A 16,741-nucleotide genomic window follows, 5' to 3' on the forward strand; every position below is an offset into this window, starting at 1 on the left:
TCTCGAAGGCCGAAGGCCTTCTCCTCCCCTCTCGATTTCTCTGAGGGAAGAAGAAGAAGAAGAAGAAAAAAAAAAGGGGTCGTCGCGAGGATCATTGGAGAATTTGCATTTTCGAAACGTGCAATTTCCTCCGTTTTCGCCCCCTTTTCTCAAGGTCCCGAATTTATCTCTCCTCTCCTCTCGATTCTCTCTATCACCCTCCCCTCCTACCTCGTAAGGGCACACACGCACCCTGCATTTACTAGCGGCTAGACGCAAAAAATGTCGACGTCCGGCCGCCCCTCCTTCCCTCTCGCGCGGATCGCGCGCCCCGATTTCTCGACGTAGGCGCTGATCACGGGGGATCGGCGTAATATCAGTGCCTTCGAGGCACCATCCACCCAGGCCCCTTGTGCTATAAGCGTTATACGCCCGATCATGCTACCGGGTACCGAAATCACCGAATATCGAAATTATCCCCCTAGCCTTTTACATCCCCTCTCTCGTTCTTCCTTCCTCCTACCTGTTCCTGTCGCCTTTCCTCCTCCATTTCCCTTCCTTCTTTCCCTTCCTCTAAAGACTCGATCGATGTGTAATCATCGGTCTCTCACCTGCGGCCACGAAATCGATACGCGGCTGCCTCGAATACGAGACGGATTGATTCGACTCTGATTCTTCCTTGCCAAATATTTCAAAGTAGCGGTTGGATTTAGAAGATTATTCTTAGTGGACGGAATGGAAGGAATCTCGCAATCTCTCCTCGATCGCGGCTCGAAATGCAGATTTCAATAGACAGGCGAATTCTAGGTCAGCGTGGAGGAGCATTGTTGTAACTGAGACAATTGCGACAACGCGGAGGGGCATTACGCGGGGGCCTTGTCTTCCCTTCCCTCCTCCTAACGTAACATCGTTTCATTAAATCCTCCTTTGCTTCGTCCAGAGGGGGGGAAAAAAGTCGATCATTAAAATTGCAAATTAACTTTTCGCCCTTTCTCACACGTCCCTGCCCCCGGTAACAAACGGAACGAAACGCAAGTGTGTTTCGCGTGAGCGCGGCTTTTTTCCCGCCGTTCGGCGGAAAATTTACAATACCTTTAGAAATAACCGGGGAACGGGATGAATTTTACACCGTACCGTTGAGGGAGGGCACGTAACGTTTTTTCCACGAACGCAACGTGCCGATTCAAAGCCACGGGGAGGGGGGGGTGTGTTTAAACGCTCCCGTGGAATGGAATTTAATCGGTCCGCCAATATACCGCCGGTTCTTTTCACGATAAATGGTTCGAATTGAAGGAAGGAGCGCGAATTGGTACGAGCCGCGTAAAAAAGGGAAGAAAATAAGGAGAGAAAGAGGGAAAAGGGGCCATTCCTCCGCGGAAGGATCCTTCTTCTAAATTCTCTTTATATATATATATATAGATGCACGATAATGATACGGTATTTCTAGCATTCCGATAATTTCTTACGATAAATCACGTCTAAACGGTGCCGCGAGATGGCATAAACACACGTTTCGATCGGGGCCCGGGTATATAGTTTCCCAGTCGGAAGATTAATGATATTTTATAAATTCGAGCGCGCCTCCCGACCAACCTTCCCCTTCTCCTCCTAGTCTAACTCCACGTTAGACATGTTCTTTCTTCTCTTCTTCTTTCACGTACATCGTGTGCATCCTTTTCCGAGTTAACGCAATTTCGACAAGAACGTCCACCTTTGAGGCGACTCCTGCAAGAACGCCCCATCGGGGACCGTCGAAAGTCCCGCATTAAATTACATCGTATTTCGTATAGGTGCATACGCGTTCTTCCTTTGTAACGGGTGACCGTATTCCATTTCCGGGTACAAATCTCGTAATTTTCCTTTGAGTAAACAATTTATTAAATCGAATATGAATATATATATAATGAAAGCGAAGGATTGATTAATTGAATCGATTAATTGTCGAGTTTCCTTATGAAGAAAGGGTAACGACGCTTTTTCTTGCGATAATTACGATAACTCTGTTCGCTCTCGTATTTGACGATTAAGTAGAAAGATATCGCTTAAGGAAGGGAGGATCTTTGGAATTGCAACGCGCACCCTGTAGAATCGAAGCGCGCGCTCACGCATTTCCGTGGGTCCGCGTGGTGGTTAAATCGAATTCTCTCGCTGCCCTGTCCGGCGGAGACACAAAGCAAAGGTTGGCCGAGTGGATGGCTCGCCCTGGGCGACCATCTAGCAAATTGTGGTATCTAAGTGGCCGCTTTATCGTTCAGCTCTCGTCCAGAATTTCGAATTTTGGAAAGTCATTTTAGAGCTCGCTCCGGGGCTCCTCCTCCTCCTCCTCCTCCTACATCCAGACGCATCGCGAAACAAATTTCGATGACTGCTCCTCGAGGAGGGCAAAGAATGGAACGGTGGAAGGGAAATTCGTTTGTAATCTTTGGCATTGTGCCGTCTGCCTGCGAGAATTAACGTACTCGTGGGATGGCCGAGATAGACGCTGGAGAAAACTAAATTTCCAATTTAGGCCGAATGAACGTAACCTGGTAAACTAAAATTCGAATGTAAAGCGACTTTATCCATTATTCAACCGTTTGTAATATCCCAATGTCGAGAGATATTTTTCTGAGAATCGTGAGACGCGAATCACTTCTCCATCGATCCTAGAACTCGCGAAGAATTCACGAAGGGAAGGGACGGTTGGGCATTACTCGGCTGCCCGAGTAATTCCAGCCTCGGAACGTTCTATTAAAGATTCACCATGTAATTGCGTATGATCGTAGCCGAGATCGTTCCCCCGCGCCCTGTCCGTTTCCTTGCTGGCGTTCCCGCTTCCCTGCCGACAGAGACGTGCCACAGACTTACCCCAGGGATTATCATCGAACCGAATGATCGCGCGTAACCGTCGTACGTGAGGCAATCAGGCGACTGCGTGCCGGAAAATCTGTCTTAATGACGCCTCTCCCCCTTCCTTTCCACTTTCCACTTACTCGAATCCTTCTTTCCTTTTGCTGTCCACGTTATACATTTGGAATACTTTTCGATCTATTTAAAAAGAGTAGCATAGAGGAAGCAAGACGAAAAAATGAAGGATCTAGGACGCCTCTCCCCCTTCCTTTCCACTTTCCTCGATCCACAAACGAATCCTTCTTTTACTGTCCATGTTATACATTTGGAATACTTTTCGATCTTTCGATCGAAGAGTAAAATATTTAAAAAGAATAGCATAGAGGAGGGGCAAGAAAAAAATGAGGGATCCAGGAATGACGCCTTCGTTTCCACTTTCCACTTACTCGATCCACGAATCCTTCTTTCCTTTTGCTGTCCACATTACATTTAGAATACTTTTCGATCTATTTAAAAAGAATAGCATAGAGGAGCAAGACGAAAAAAATGAGGGATCCAGGAACGACGCCTCTCTCCCTTCCTTTCCACTTTCCACTTATTCGATCCACTAACGAATCCTTCTTTCCTTTTGCTGTCCACATTACATTTAGAATACTTTTTGATTTATTTTCGTTTAAAAAGAGTAGCATAGAGGAGGGGCAAGACGAAAAAAATGAGTGAACGACGCCTCTTCTTCTTCTTCGTTTCCACTTTCCACTTACTCGATCTACGAATCCTTCTTTCCTTTTACTGTTATACATTATATTTGGAATACTTTTTGATCTATTTTCGTTTAAAAAGAGTAGCATAGAGGAGGGGCAAGACGAAAAAAATGAGTGAACGACGCCTCTTCTTCTTCTTCGTTTCCACTTTCCACTTACTCGATCCACGAATCCTTTTTTCCTTTTGCTGTCCACATTACATTTGGAATACTTTTCGATCTATTTAAAAAGAGTAGCATAAAGGAGGGGCAAGACGAAAAAAATGAGGGATCCAGAACGCCTCTCCCTCTTCGTTTCCACTTACTCGATTCACAAATCCTTCTTTCCTTTTGCTGTCCACATTACATTTGGAATACTTTTCGATTTATTTTCGTTTAAAAAGAGTAGCATAGAGGAGGGGCAAGACGAAAAAAATGAGGGATCCAGGAAACGGCGGCGTTGTGGAGGAAAGTTGTGTGCACGCGGGCATCCTTTTTTTCCAGCCGTATTATTCCGGCGTTATTCAGAAGATCGGAATGCAGGTACAGTTATGGTTACCAGTAACGCGGTACGCCAGTATATGGCCTCGTGGTTGACACAATACAACCGCGAGTTCTCTTGGTCCCCTGAGCCGCGGGTGCTCCTTCCTCCCCTCCTCTCTTTCTCTTTTTTTCTCTCTCTTCCCTCTTTTTGTTCCCTCTCTCCTTTCCGAAACGGCGAGCGCGTGTCTTTAACCTCGTCCTCCTCTCATTGTCGGTCTGCGCGGAGAGTGCGTGTACACGCGATATACGTGGCTGAAACCTAGAACTCGACGACAATCGATAACGTCGTCACGATCATCGCGAAGACACGCACGCCTCTGTCCCCTTATGCTAATCTCTTCTTAATATTCCACGTGCACGCTTCCCCCCCCCCCCTCCTCGTCCACTTTCGTCCACACCGCGCTTTTCTTTTTCTCCTCTCATATATACATTATTACACGCAACGCCCGCTTTTCGCGATCGTTTCATCCCTCTCTTGGTCGATGCTTGTTATTAGGAATTTTCGATCTGGCGTTCCTCTCCCGATGATCTCTTTATTTGACACGTACGCGTCTGTCATTTGCGTACGACGGAACAACCCCTTTGATCCTCTCGAATCTTTACCTTCTCCTTGAACTGTTCGACGATTCGAAAATTGCGTTCGAGAGAGAGAGGGAGAAAAGGTTGCCTCCGCCTCCTTTCGATTCCTTATAGCCGTGTGTCAAGGTCCTCGGGATCCTCGAGAAAAAAACGGGGCTACAGCAACCGAGGCAATAAATAACGGAAGGAATTACGTGATTGCCCGAAGAGAGAGAGAGAGAGAGAGGGCTTCGTAGAATAAAAAGAAGAAGAAAAAATCGTAGCGAAGGATGGATATCGAAATGTCGCTCCTCCGCGAACCGATTACAACGCGATAATACCCCTCCTTTCCTCGAGGAGGGACAAACCAAGTCTTGGAAGAGGGATGAGTCGAAGGAAAGAAGGAACAAAGTAAGACTTTTGCCAGACCAGAGTATATATATATATATATATATATATATATATATATGGGTCCCGATATCGGGGCTTGGTAACGTTGGCGCGTTTAAGGGACCCGATATCATTAATAATAATTATACAATTATATGTAGGTATGGCGTATCGAGAGTATAGTTTAGTGCCGTGTTATTATCCCGTTCTCTCCGCCGCGAGTCCCGCGAGAAACCGTGGCTCAACAACACGTAAAGACTGCCCTCCCTCCCTATAGCTATATGTTATTACTTATAATATTTCATCGTCGGAATTGGCGGTTACGCTTTGTTTATGCCATGGGAACGTCACGGGGTTATAACTAAGAGTGGAAAACGAGCCGACGCGGAGAGAGAGAGAGAGAGAGAGAGAGAGTCGAACAACGTCGCGGAAACACACAGCCGCGGTTCGCGCCTCGAATCCCGCGTACACCAACACCACCAACGTTACGCGCCAACCTTTACCGCTTCCCTTTTCCACCTCCCCTCCCCTCCCCTGAACGTAACCGAACCGAAAGGAACCTTTTACTTACCTTTGCGGTGAATTATACGCGACTATTGTAACCGCCTTTTCAACCGAGTTCGCTCGCAACTGGGAATTTAATTAAACCTACCGTGCGCACGCGCACGCGCCACGATCCTTTTTTTCCTCCCAACAACTTTTTTCCTCCCCGTCGTCGCCGTCCGTCGATTCACGCGACGGACGTACGTTCGTTCGTTCGTTCGTTCGTTCGTTCGAGCGAGGCGATTTTTTTGCGGATATAAGAAGAAGGAGGAGAAGAGAAGAAGTTCGGCGGTCGAGCGTAAAACGTCCTTGGGACCCAGTGAAGCGAGTAATTTCACGCCATAAATTTTTTTCCAACGGTCTCGGGCCTCGGCTCGGGCCGATACCTGTTGGTCTTTCGCTGCTAACTGTTATGTCCACCGAGATAAAGCGAGGATCGAATTTCATGTTTTTTTTCCTCGTAGCGATCCCATAACGAGTGGTAAATATCGTGCTTAAGCTTGTTCGGAGATAAGAAAAGTGCTCGTAACGCGAGAATGACACACATTTTATTAGTATCGCGTTTCTTTTCTTTTCAGTGGATAAGAAAAGGAGGGGACGAAATAGTAGAACGCAGAGACAGAATCGAGAAGCGAATTGACGATAATAACGATACAATGATTTTCGGAATACGAGTGTTTTTCTCTCAAGTTTATAGACGGCTAGCCAACCTCTCCTTCTCCGTAGGAAACGGTAGTATTTTTTACCGTTACGCGATCGTAATACGCGCATCGAACCCTTCGACGAAACGGCGACAATAGCTGTCGTTGGACGACGCGAAGGTCGATCGTAGAAAAAGCTGAGAATCGGTGAATGCACACCGCGCCGATACATGCTTGTATATATATATATAAGCCCGTTCGATCGAGCCACGTCGTTTCACGAACGAGAAGAGGATCGATCGCGGACGGCCGGAGCGAAGAGAGAGCCCCGGAGGAGGAGAGAAGGTTCAGGATGTTTCACCGGAAAAATTTATAACCCGACTGATCGATTATAGGCAGAGGGATTCCGAGAACTACTATGCCTGATTAGAAACCGAGGCATGCACACGAGTACGCATCTGCAGCCCCGCCTATTCCTGCTCGCGCTCGTTCGCACCCCTTTTACACGTGCACGCGTCTACGCGTCTATATTTCTCTATACAAACGTCGGCCTCTATCCTCCTCGCCAAAGGCTGAAAAATCATGGACTTTTGCGCTTTTGTAGTCGGACCTTTTTCTCGCGCCATCGATTTTCGTCTGGGAAACGGGGGAGTCGGGTATCAAGGAGAGAGAGAGAGAAAAAAAGTTACTTTAAATATAAACCGATTCGAGAAAATTTCTCCGCACACGATGAATCGATACGATTTAAAACTTGATTAATGAACGGTACAACTCGCTCGTAAGATAAAGTGATATTCCCGTAAACGTTGCATTTCATCGATCGATATTAATCTCATTCATAGAATAAAAATAAGAAAGCCTCGATTCGAACGATGAGACTTGATCAATGGAATAAAACACTCGATTTTTAGGATAGAAATTTACATTTACAATATATTCGTCGATCATAACAAATGTAATAAATCGTGCGAATAAAAACGTAATTAGGGGAGGGGATAATCAAGTCGTGATCTCGATCAGTTTCTCGCCGATCGAAACGCGGGGCCGCAACGGTGGGTTTTCGAGAGGTGGTTTCGGGTGTCGCGCGGCCTGCCAATTTCTATCGGCATGCAAAGGTGAAACGCGGGCGGTGAGGTCGATCGGGGCAAATCTATACGAACGATAAGCCGTGGCTTCGACAACGCCACCAGCAGCGGCATTTAATCGATGCGTAGCGAAGTTTACACGATTCGCACGATGTAAACTAATTACCTCGCACTTTGTGCCCGGGAAACGCGCTCGCCTACGTACAACTCGCGCACACGCACAGAGAGAGAGAGAGAGAGAGAGAAGAATCGAAGGCGCAATAAGTAGAGATATTGTCATCAATAATCCCGTTTTAATCGTTACAGGATTGAAATGTGAATTTCCATTGTTCCTCCTCTTCTTGGATGGGATATTATATTTTAGATTAATGATATATTAAAAATTAATAATTAAGACAATAAATTTAACTCTTCCTCCTTAAGCCACGCTAATCGAATTAGGTCAGCTGCTAAAGTTAAGAATATTATATCGAGGAACAAGCTTTTTTAAATCGTTTTAAAGCGACCTCTTCTAATAAGAACGATTCGCAATCAACGTCTGCGCAAAATACGGAAGCTCGCTCACGTCGTGTTATTACGTTAATTTACACTTTTCGTCTTTGTGCCTCGTTTCGCGCGTCAAAGAGGTTGGCGAAGGGGTTGTTCCACATCCCGGCGGGAAACAAACGAAACAACAACAACAACGATCGTTCGTTAACGGCGGAAAGGAGCGTCGAAATCCGCTTATTTATTCCGCGAAAAATTTCATCCCCCTCTCTTGATATTGTCGAAGCTGTTGAAAAGTTCGATTTTTATCATTTTTCTCTGATTGGGCCACCGATATTACAATTCCATTACAACAGGAAACCTTTCGAATTGAACCTGTTAAGAAATCCTTTCTAATAAATCGCAACGATTCACGAGACGAATCGATCCCCGCCCGTCGAAACGGATTCACCGGGTGGATTATTCACGAATTAACGGCGGAACGATTTCGCCCAATTTTCCGAATCGCGTCGCGCACAACCGTGAAAACGTCGATACCTTATAAATCGTTGCGTAATTATTACGTATCGTCGCGCTGTAATTATCGTGTATATAGCTTCTCAGATATGCGAGATATAATCGAACCAATTTTTCTTGGAAGAATCGCAACGATAAACAACAGCGTTACGATTACAATTTAATCAACAAATCCCTTCTTTAATTCCTTTGCAGCCCCTTCAGCTCGCGTATAAACGAGAGAGAGGCAGCAGGATTATCGCGACAATCATTCAGTCGGGGAGATAAAGCCGTTCATCTTTCTCGCGTGCGAGGCGAGGTAAGTGAGAGGAGGAGGGTGCCCCGTCGTAAATCGCGAATGATTCCGCTAAATTTCCATCTCGTCGAATGCGAAAGGGGACAGGAGGAGGAGGATGGTGACGGCGGATGGATAATGGGCAGGGTGAATGATAATGCGCGCATCGAAACCGATCCAAATCTTTTCTCCTCGAAAAAAAGGAACGAATAAATCTTTTTTCAACGACGGGATCACGCTTATAATTATATTTCGGACGTTTCTTCCATTTCGATCGAAGAAGAAGAGATCTGGAAGATCGTCCTTGATACGCCCGAAAATCGAAAGCAAGCATCGAGAGGGGGGGGGGGGGCCGTGGTAAAGACTGGTAGCCGCGGAACACGGTTCGGCCGAAACCCCGGAATTACGAAAATTATGGCGAGGGGGAGCCGCGAGGAGGGGCGTACCGGCTCCTTCTTTTCCTTTCTTTGCCCTTTTATACGCGATCGCCCTCCCTTCAGGAGGAGAAAGTGGCGTGGTTTAAGAGAAACCATAGCGTACGAAAAAATCGAGCGGCGGGGAGAGACGGCACGAAATCATCCTCTCCCCTCTTTATATCCTCTCTCGTGGAATATGCATCGATTCGGTTCGATCCGATTCGATGTAACGAGAGAAGACCGGTTGGGCTCGTTGATCGGTTGTTCCGTGGAGAGGGAGGGAAGGGGAGAGATGGTGTAGTTGGTTAGAATGTTGCACCGCGGTACGGTTCTCGCGATGGTGAGTCGGTCACGAATACCTAATCAATAATTATTATACCGCGATACTCTCTATTTTTGCGTCCCCCTCCTTCTTCTTCTTCTTTTCTTTCGTTTGATGGAGGAGAGAAGGCACCTCCACCCCCTCTTTCTCTTTTTCACGCACGTGTTTTATATATATATATATATACATATGTGTGTGCACATACATTGGTTTCTTTCTCTCCCCTGTCCCTCGCCTCTCGCCACTCCCCTTCTCCTCCTCCTCCTCCTCCGTTTCTTCTCCCTACGTGCACAGTGCCGCCATATTTGCATATTTATAAGGGAATGTAATCGCAGAGCTCGGTTTTCGCCGCTCGTCGCTCGCTACCGTGGAAAGAATTCTCGCAAGATGGCGGAAAGATTCGAGGCAGACATGCGATCCGATTTCCTCTCCGCTCCCCCCCCTCTCTTCCTATACCGATACCTTCGAGAGAACAACAACGTATCATCATCAACCACCGCAGATCTTGGAAGGAACAATCGTTTCTCCTTCTCTCTCTCTTCTCCTATTTATTTATTTTTTCTTCTTTCTTTTTTCTTCCCTCCAAATGAATCGAAAAGTGACACGGTGGAATCGGATCGAAAACGGTCGTCAACGGGAAGAGAGAGATGGTGGTTCTTTCCATCCTCCGCGTTGCACGAGAGAAACCGATCGATCGTAGGCATCGTTGGCCGACGAGGCCTCTCTCAGGTTTGCTTTGCAGTGTGTAAACAGGCAGAAAGGAGGACAGAGGGGAGAGCATCGCGCTCGAGGGACGAACGAACGAGAGAGGGAGGGAGAGATAGAAGGGAGGAGGGTAAGAGAGAGAGAGAAGGGTAATACGCTCGTTTCCTAGAGTTTCTCCCGCGGCTTATAGTCGCGCCTAGATAGCATTAATACCCGTGGCTCGTTTCGACTCTCGATTTAGCGGGCAGCCCGGCGGATAAGTGGCGGTTGCTCGCAGAAAGATGCGCAGCCCGCTCGGTGCGATACCAAGTTGCCCGTTCTTCGTAAGCTACCACGAGTCACGATCGGCTCTCGTTGCCAACTCGATACTCGTGAATTTCAGAGAGGGATTTCATCCTCCCTTTCTCTCGTTTAACTCTGAATTCCACGAGCTATTCCTAATAATTTATTACAGGAATACGATATCTACTCGTTGGAAGATCGATGCACGTATCGCAATCGAGAGGGGATGAATTTTTATAAATTCAGGTTATCCTTCTAACGCAGCTTAATTTGAAAGCTGAACGAAGGGTGAATGGAGTCGCCGGGTGGGCAATTTGGCAGATCGGAAATGAAATTTCGAAACAGCCCCGGAGAAATCTAACCTGCGATTCGCATTAAGCGTCAATTTTTGCCCGGCGGGGGATCGCCACTCTACGAACGCCAGACGAGCGGGTCCTGTGTTCGAATCCCAGGCACTCTCCGCGGGACTTTCGAAAAAGTAAATGGCGGATAAATACCGTCCCACGACTCGCGTCGTTCAATTATGGCAAAGGATTTGATTCCGTTTGTCCGATATATGAGTAACGCGATTCTCTCCCGAATAAACAAGTTTTCGTTCACAGTTGTTTAGAATTGAGAGATGATGGACGAATTGCATTCCGAAATGTTTAAGAAACAGGCCTACTACTTTCGTTCTCATACAAGATTAAGAATAAAAGTGTCCTTAAAAATTTGATTTCTACTTTGTGACGAAAAAGTTATACGTTTCGTAATTGCTATTTCCTAAGAAGTGATTGGAAGAAGACAGACAGACATTAACAAATTTATATTTGAGAAGCAAAATTTCAGTCTAACCTCTATTTATTCAGTTACAAAATATAATACGAGAAAAGGATACTGAAATAAACTAATATCACTCAAAGGAGAAGATCTCTAGAAATCCCATATATTTCAATTTGCATAAACAAATCCACATCCTATTCTCGAGTAATTTAATCAAACTTTTATTCCTTTATCCACAGACATAAGATCCCCTTTAATCAATTAAACCCAGTTTCAAAAATTCAGAAACGATCGTCGAGAAAATTCAATTCACTATCGCACTCTAGATTTCGAATAACGCGCCAGCTCTTCGCGTAACAAGTTCGAAACGAATCGTCCTGCTCGAGGTCGGCAGTTGGTTGTCCACGAGTATCGGCCACGGAGAGTTATCGCCGTGGGGCGTATCCACGGGTGGTTTTTTGAACCCCTTCCCCTGGGGGTGGACGAGAGGAAAACGCGATTAACTCGTTGCGAGATATCGTCCCCCCTTGCTTGCTTGTTCGAGGAAAGGAAGGAACGAGATCGCGTTGTTCGAATCAGAGGAAGGAAAAAAGGGAGAGGATGAAAAAATCGGCGTTTCTTCGATTGAAAAGACGGGCGGCTTCGAGTCAAAGGCGCGAAAGGCGAAGAGCGGGCAGCAAAACGTTGATCGTTGCGCAAAACATCCTATAGTATAACCTATTACTATTTACATACAATCGAAACTATTGCGCATACATTTACATATTATGTAAATGGGTCGTCTATGCCGGCAAGGCTAACGAATAATAAATTATATAAAATATTTTATACCGCCGTGTGATGCCACTTTCACTTCTCGCGAAAACTTGGATATAATTTCGCTCTTCCATCCTTCTTCTGTATATATATATATATATTTCAATCCGAAAAATTCCAAAAGAATGTATCTCGTCCCCCTAAATATTCCCTTTATCCACTATTTTCCAAAAGAAAAAAGATTCTCCAAAACGAGAAACTATATAAATATTGATACAACGGTCGCTGATTGCGCTGAAAAAAGACACACAAAACTTCTGAGAGAGAGAGAGAGAGATCGTTTGGAGGATTATTTCGGTAGCGAGGAGGTGACAACCGAAGAAAGGAGCCGAAAAGAGATGGAGGATGGAGATTTGGACGAAGCTTGGATGAGAGAGAGAGAGAGGGAGAGACGCATTCCATCTCGAGCGTCGGGAGGGTTTTCAGGGGTCGAAGGGTGGGCACCACGGGCATTAAATATACACGCTGATTTGTCGTCCGCGGATTGTCACCTCTGATAGCTTTCATTTTGTTGTATATCGGTGGCTCCCCCCTCCCCCCAGCCCCCGCTTTTCGACGTAATTCGGCCCGCTTGATTGACTTTTGAGCTGGCCTTTATGGCGATATTCGTTGCGCGAATGCGCCAACCGCCCCCCTCTCAATCCACTCTCTCTCTCTCTCTCTCTCTCTCTCTCCCCCTTCCACCTTTAGATGTCTCTAGTAGATTTATCGGACAGCGAACGCGTGTCCTGCCGATTTTTTTCGACAGAGAGAGAGAGAGAGGGAGAGGAGGGAAACAGCGTTGATGGCTGTACGTCTGCCTTTTCGCCGCGGGGGTTACATTCTACACTTTTGACAGGTTTCGGCCGTGAAACGGGAGCCAACTCGTGTCAACGAGGCTGAATCGAAAGACACGATGATGTCGGCCTACGGCGATTCCCCGTGAATTTCGATTCGAAGATCGTCGGCTCGCTCCATCGAGTTTGATTCGAAACGTGCTCGAGATCGTGTAGTTTCGTAATCGTGCGCGAAGAGTTGAAAAAGATCGGAGGATAAGTTCTTGGAATTTAGGGAACGAAACGCTACACGAATCTTGGTGATACGTGAATCTCTTCGAGTCGGGGTAACCGTTCCCGCGAAGCGGCTCGTTGTTTGAACAACATCCTCGGCCGCGGATTTTCAATAATAATCGCGCGATCGAGCGATTTGTTTAAACTCCCGTGGAATTCCGCTCGTATTGTCCGCCGGTGAAAACAACGCCCGTTGCGTTGCCCGTTGTATTCCGCGCACGGATTGGGCCGAGAATAAACCGTCTTTTCTTTCTTTCCTCGCTTCCCGGAAACTCGAACCCCCGTAAACGTCACACTTACCGATCGAGTTCTCGATCGGCAATCTCGCGAACACCTTTCAATATATTTTGCGATAAAATTGGAAGCAGGCTGATTTAAATCGATTCACAATAATATTATTGAAGGAAAATAATTTTCTTCTTGGCGTTTTAAATTCGGCATATTTAGTGTTTTTTTTCCCTTTTTTTCCTTCATAACGCGCCCTTCTTCCGCGCTGTATAATTAAACGCATCGGTGTATCTCGCGTATCGGCAAATTTGATTCCTTCTCCCGGCCGGATTAATTATGTTGAAAAACCGGTCGCCCGGAAAGAATTTTTCTCTCAATTAATTCGATCGATTTTATTGTTTTATTCAATCGCCAGATATTTCCGCGTTATTGTTACATCGAGTTTTACTTTATCGGCGCAGTATATCGATATATCACGAATATTTATAACGTATATGCATCGGAAGAGGAGATCTCGAAGAAGGAATAGCATATCTAACTCGAATGAAAGATAAATGATAATCGCGATGGATTAGAATGTGCAATCTCGATAGAAAAAATGGCGGTTGGGAAATCTTTTGCATCGCGACAATACTTGATTATAGCGACGTGTCCTTTTTCTTCTCTCCTCAGTGAAAACGTAAGTAACGATTAATTTCAGAAGATGAATTTTCTAAATTGGAAGGACAAGAAATTGAAAATTGAAAATAGTTTTTCTTTCTCGACTATGTCTAACGGATAAATATTGTTATTTTTCTTTTTTTTTCTTCTATTGAAATTACGCCTTTTCAAATTGACATTGAACGGTGACGTAATATGTATCCACATCGAGCGACGTCGATGTCAAGTTCAATACGTGCATCCTTCTAAATACCGCTGCACCAAAGTTTCGCCTCGCGATAATAATCTCTTATCGATCGAATAAGATTGTATAAAGTGATGTTTGACTGATCTCGCTCCGTTACGCGGGTCAACATGCTATAAAATTTCCTTTCCAAGAACGTCTAATCTCACATCATCCAGAATGGTTATCACGTAAAACGTCGTAAACCATTGCAAGCGAGATTTGAATTTTTATTGAAATACAGGTAAACAAATGACGCAAATCTACCTTTAATTATTGTGTACTCGCAATTTTCCGATCCTCCTTCCTTCTCTCTGCCACGTGTCTCCTCTGCCTCTCAACTCCTCAAAATCCTCTTTTTTTTCCTCGAAATACATTCACATACACGAAGGTGAAACAACATCGACGCCCGATATTTCAAGCTTGTGTTCCAAGATGGAACGAGAGACAGAGAGAGAGAGAAAGAAGAGGAGAGCCGATTCTGGAAGGGTTGGTTGGCTGAAAAGCGTTCGGTTGGCGATTCGGTTTCGGAAGAAAGTAGTCGAAACGGGGGCAGTTAGGAAGGAAGAAGAAGGAGGAAGGGGAGTACGACACAAAAGGGTTGTTCTCCAGGTTCCCGCGAATACGGGTCTCTCGCGCGATAACGTTACGCGGCGGTTATTGGAAATAGTCTGGTCGATCTACCCCACCGTGAAATACACATAGCTCGGCGAGCCTACGTCATACCTTGGCGTATGTACATTATTCATAGCCATCGGTGAAAAGGGCGCCAGCCGTATTACGTATGCCACGGGTTATTATGCCCTCTAAATGTTTAATGTGTTTGCCTTCCTTCTCCGGCCACCAACGTGGCTTTATGTTTTACTAACTAAATTACTATTTTTTTTTTTCCCTCCCCACTTTTTTCTCCTCTCTCTCTCTCTATTAGTTCTTCCCCGAACCGTACATGCAAGTACGTTTGCCCAATCGATTCGTCGCTCGCTCGTTTCTCTTCTTCTCTCGATAACCCCTCCTCCTCCTCCTCCCCCGTTGACTCCTTTTTTGCAGCTTGCGCGCGCGATACTTCATCCGCGAATTCTTTTTTACCACCTTCGCCTTCCAATATATTGTTTACAATCGCGAAAAAGCAAGCTAACTCTGTCGAAACGACAGAATCGGGAGATTGGAGGAGGAAAGTTTTTTTTTGAAAATTCGAGCTTTTCGAAAAGAAATATGCTTGTTTACGGGATTAATATCCTCCTTGAGCCGAGGAGGAGGAGGGAGGTCGTTAAAACCGCGAGCGCTAAAACGCGCTCAACACCGAAAACGCGAGACCGGTTGGAAAGTTTGGAATTTACTGCCCGACATATTGGCTGCGAAAGCGCACGAAATTAAGGCTAGTAAAACACTTTCCTGACACCTCTCTCGCAGCCCCCCCTCCGTGCCTAACTCATACGTATCACTCCCTTCCTCCCCCTCCAAGTTTTATTTACGCCGTCGAGCATCTGTATTTCGTGCAACGACTTGCTCGACAAATCCGGAATCGTTCTGTCGACCATCATCATCTGTGATTATATATCTCGAGTTCGTCTATATTTCTAATAAATATGGGGAGAAGAAGAGATCGAAAGATCGTATGAATTGAATAAATATTCCACTGGTTTCCTCGGGTTTTTCATTTCCTTTGTATTTCTTTTTAAAACGTTTTTTTTCTCTCTCTCTAAGGCGAAGAACGATTTGTAGATGAAAGAGTTTTATTGTTATGCGCGCGATGATTTATTCTGGATATATATATATATATATATATATATATATATATATGCAAGGGTATTAATTTGTTGAAGGTAAAAATGTGTTACGTAAAAATAAGATCACGTGCTCGTCTCTTATAAATGTTTTCGATTTTTAGTTTTTTTTTTAATAATTGTTCCTTTTTAAATCTGGATCGATTAATTTAATAAACGACTTCGCGTCTCGTATCGTATCGTAACATTTTACGTGGTTTAAAATATGTATATAAATCGCGTGCATGCCGAATGCATTCCAAAGAGACTGGTGTCGCCATCTAGCGCGCGATACGATTAAATATTGATCTAACCGCGGTCGATAATGCAGGCAACTGTTCCGCGATTCCCATTGTTCCCCGTCTTTCGATACTTTTTTGTTCGTCGACAACGTCAAGTCTTTTTTTGAAAAAATAATAGTGGACGAAAAATAGGAGGGAAGAAGAAAACGGATGGAAACAAAAATGAAAAATCAAAAAAACTTACCGAAACGATGAATGAAAATAAACAAGGGATATGGAAGTAACTGTAACAAATAAAAAAAACCAAGTTCAAATAAAACGTATACATCATTGTCAATATTTCATTAATAAATACGATGTATATATTTTTTATACGTAGCTTCTTTTATTGTCAATATATTTCTAACTATATACATACATATCGCTTTGGTAAATAATATCGATAATGTGATACATAATTTACAATATTTTCTCGTAAAGATAATATAACTTAATAAGATTGATTATGATAATTAATACGTCATTGAATTTGAACGCTTTCTTCCCTTATTCAAAATTATTAAAACTTTTCGTTTCATCGAATAAAATTTGCAAACTGTTCACTACGACGAACGTCTTTATTTCTATATGCATCCTTGAGCTTACGATTTAACATTTAAAAAATGTATATATACGTGTATCAATAAGAAT

At 44.7% G+C, this 16,741-nt stretch overlaps 1 protein-coding gene across 5 annotated transcripts in view; it reads right to left on the minus strand.

Moving 5' to 3' along the window:
• Window positions 1–16,741, minus strand: part of LOC725189 (protein bric-a-brac 2) — a 220,487-nt gene that overhangs the window by 203,238 nt on the left and 508 nt on the right. For all 5 annotated transcript variants that reach the window (XM_026446291.1, XM_026446289.1, XM_026446287.1 and 2 more), the window contains exon 2: window positions 16,296–16,335. The gene's annotated coding sequence lies outside the window, so the exon portion shown is untranslated. The remainder of the gene's footprint in view (window positions 1–16,295; window positions 16,336–16,741) is intronic.

This window comes from Apis mellifera, linkage group LG1 (assembly GCF_003254395.2).
Source record: "Apis mellifera strain DH4 linkage group LG1, Amel_HAv3.1, whole genome shotgun sequence".
Taxonomy (NCBI): Eukaryota; Metazoa; Arthropoda; class Insecta; order Hymenoptera; family Apidae; genus Apis; species Apis mellifera.